Here is a 3,987-nt window from a genome sequence, read left to right on the forward strand (position 1 = left end):
ATTTCTTCATGAAGGAAGGGTTCACCCAGGCAGATCTCAGCCCTTTCCTTGCAAGGACTTACCCTTTGCAGGGATGGGAGCTCTGATCTGGGCAGCAGCAATTTAAAATGCGTTTAAATCTCCAGAATTTTCTCAGTTCAAGTTCTCCACCTCATGCCCTCACCTCTGAGTGCCTTACAGCTCCAATTGCTTGCAACTTCAAACCCTTCTTCACCACCCAGTTTCTGTGAAAGGGACAGTCACATCCAGACCCAGGCACTGGAAAAATTTCTCCACCCTCCACGGGACCTGAGCTACACCCCCACAAAACAATTATTTGGGCAACCTCATCTGTACACCCTGGCCTCTGGAGCTGCCAGCTCCTCGTGTGCTCTGCTTATCCTGGTTGGATGCAGGTGTTCCTCTTCCTTTTACCCTCAAAAGTCTCTCCAGACCTTATTTTCCATCCCAAATGCCACCAGCTAGGTGGGTGGTGTGGCTTCCACCACACTCCCACCACCAGCAAGGACCAAGGGCTGTGTTGAGGAGGCACCAAGCAGCTCCGCCCCAGAATGCCACCACTGCCACACTGATTTGCACATTCCACACTGAAATGCAGATAAAAGAGTCAAAACCCCACAATTCCAATGAAGATTTGTAGGGACGGTATGTTTATTACAGCGCTGGGCACATGTGAGGGGTCGTTCCCCTTCAGAGGACATGTGTGGCTCTGAGGACTCCTGCTCCTTTTTTATTACCCTTACTAATTTACATATTCATAGAGTTTTGCAATAGGTTCATGTATATTCATTCTGCTGATTTCCCGTTACACTCGCAGCTAGTTACACTTGTACCCAGTTTTTTGTCAGATAGTACAGAAAGAACTCCTGGGTTACTCTGCCCTGTTTCAAGGTCCAAGGAGTCTTTCTTTTCTCTTATCTCTTCAGCTTGGAAATTCGCATTCTTTCTCCCCAGCTGGGGCAGTTTTATTAGTGTTGCAAAGCTACCAGACTAAACAGCAGATTTTACTTATGCTAGCAAGCTCAAAGCGGCGCATTTCACCTAAATCCACATGGATTTCTACCCTGTTAAATTTTCACTCTGTCTCAACACCAAGGATTGCAGTGAAACTGTGCAGTCAAAGTGGTGATGCCTGGCTGCAGCAGAGCAGACACCAGATGGGGGTCACTTGTTCAGGCTTTCCAAAATCAGTGCCTGTTGCTCCGATGAGCACATCAGACCCTCTTCATCATCAAAGCCAGGGAAACGCATCCTCTGGCTTAGCAGGGGAGGCATCCAGGACACAGGTAAGCCATTAATGCTCTTTTATTAAATAGGGATGAGCCCTCATCTGGAACGGCCTTTGCTGCTGAGCCATCTGCGTTCAAAGAGGAGCTTGGGGTGGAAGTGGGGCTGGCTGGATTGCTGGGACGACTGGGGAGGAGCCAGGGCCAGCAGAGAGGATATGGGAAAGGCTCGCTTAGCATATCAAAGCGAGGGAGCGTGATTGATCTCCAAAAATACACCAGTGAGTAAACCCTGGGGAGGAAGAGCAGGTCTCAGGCTAAATAACGGCCCTGGCAGGGCAAACCTCGTGGTGCTGTACAGCTTCCTCCCGAGGGCAGCGCAGGGACAGCTCCCATCTCTGCTCCCTGTGCCAGGGACAGGACCCGGGAACAGCTGGAGCTGAGAAAGGGGAATTTGTGGGGGAGAGAAGGGGAAGGTTCTTCCCCAGAGGGTGCTGGCATTGCCCAGGCTCCCCAGGGAACGGGCATGGCCCCAGGTCTGCCAGAGCTCCAGGAGAGCTTGGGCAGCGCTCCAGGGATGCACAGGGGGGATTTGGGGGGTCTGTGCAGGGCAGGGGTGGCACTGGTGATCCCGTCCAGCTCAGGAGATTCTGTTCTACTCCTGTTTCTCAGGGTCTGTCTGTCTCTGTGTGTCGGGATGACCCCAGGAGTGTAAAAGTCCTTGTTCTTCTCCCAACCCGTGCAGCCAAAGGAGGAGTCTGAATGCACAGGGTCAGCTTCTCAAGGTTGTTTATTTTCCCTTCTCTAGAACATTCTCTCTCTGCCCTGCCGAGCTCTGTCCAGCAGCTCGGCCATGGCATTCTGTCTGCCCTCAGGGCAGTGTTCACATTTTATACCCAAAACTCCGTGTGCTGTGTTTGCAATAACGTGCCAATGTCTGTCATTGATGTTGGGCAGTTAAACCAATAGAAAAGTGTCACCATCACAGCAAGACATGGAGGGCAAGGAGAAGAAGAAGGTCAGGACACGCCCAAATCCCTCCATCTTGTACCCCCTTGAACCTCTTATTTTTAAACCCCAAAATTCTACTTTTTCACCCTGTGTTAATTCACCTACCACACTACTCAAACCCTTGTGGCTTGTGATTCCTAATACAGAGTTGGCAGTTTTTTCCACAGGCTAAAATGGAAGCCACAGGTGTTTTTGACTTCGTGCCAAGGTCTCTGAGCCCCCTGCCAGGGTCTGGAGACAGCCAGAGGGATGTGCTGGACTCCAACACCTATTCTTTTCTATTCTATTCTATTCTATTCTATTCTGTTCTATTCTATTCTATTCTATTCTATTCTATTCTATTCTATTCTATTCTATTCTATTCTATTCCATTCCATTCCATTCCATTCCATTCCATTCCATTCCATTCCACTTAAACTCTGATGGCTTACACACCAGAACTGGCAGAGGCAATGAGAGGCAGAAATTAGTGACTTTTAAATAAGCACTTGGCAAGTAACTCCTAATTAGACCATGATAATGGTCTGACCTTGATGGGCTAGTTCATCATATCCTGTATTTTTTTTTTTACCTTGTTGACTCCCATTAACCATGTCATGTTATTTCTAAATCTTTCATTTATTCAGGATTTGTTCAGGCTGAGTCCATACGGTTTTGCCTGACTGGTAATATAGGACATTACTTTATCATAATTTTCTAGGTTCCTACATATCAGTCATCAGCATTACACCCCATATAAAACTGGGAAGGCTGAGAAGCAATTTCTGCAAGGCAAAAGTGTATGAACTGGCATTCTCCTTAAAAAGCAAAATAAAAAATAAAAAAAAAAGAAAGATTTTGCATCTCAGCATATTGAATACAGTACCACAAATGTCTTTATGATTTAGGAAATCCTTCATTTCTTTTAAATGTCATTTTGCTACCAGAGTATTGCTTGACACAAACTTTCAATGTTCCAGTCTAAAAAAACTTAATTATTCATTTTGGAATTTTAAAATTTGCTTGAACCCAAGCTCTTCATTGCATTAATCATAACTTCACAAATTCTTTGGGTCAAGAGAAAATTTTAATTGTAAAATAATTATGCAAAACGTTTCAGTCAGTGTAATAATGTAATGATATGCAAACACTTTTACTTGACACAGAGCACTCCAATAAAAACCAAAAAGAAAAGAAAATAACCCACACATGGCATACATTAAATGGCAGATTTCTAAGTGTAACTGTAAACAGAAAACCAAAAAACAAGATGGGCTTTTACCGCAAACTACAGAAATTAGTTATTGAGTCCATACCATGCAACATTTTGTGACTGATCCAGGGTAAACATTTAAAACTGTTTGTGGCAGATGACAGAAAGACTGGGGCAATAACAAAAAAAGAGGCAAGAACAGGACATAACTGCAAAGACCCCTAATGCTGAATGAAGAATAGGAAAATCTTTATAGGCCCTTCTAACCAAAACCCTTCTGTGATTCTGTGGGGATTTTGTGGGGATTTTGTTAGCACCAGCCCCACCTGAGGCCCCTGTTCTATGGCTGGAGGGTCTCTGCTCCCCCAAAACCCAATTTCCACTGCAGGGAGCCAAACGCCCTCCCCTCAGCACTCACCCTCACCCCATCTCAGCAGTGCCTGAGCTCTCACTGTGCTCCAGGCACAGGAAAAAGGGACATGACACAGTGAGAACCATTCTGTGATCTTCTACCAAGCTAGCAGCCTGCTTCTGAGGGTCCTTGTTTATTTGACTATT

This window comes from Vidua macroura, chromosome Z (assembly GCF_024509145.1).
Source record: "Vidua macroura isolate BioBank_ID:100142 chromosome Z, ASM2450914v1, whole genome shotgun sequence".
NCBI classification, from domain to species: domain Eukaryota; kingdom Metazoa; phylum Chordata; class Aves; order Passeriformes; family Viduidae; genus Vidua; species Vidua macroura.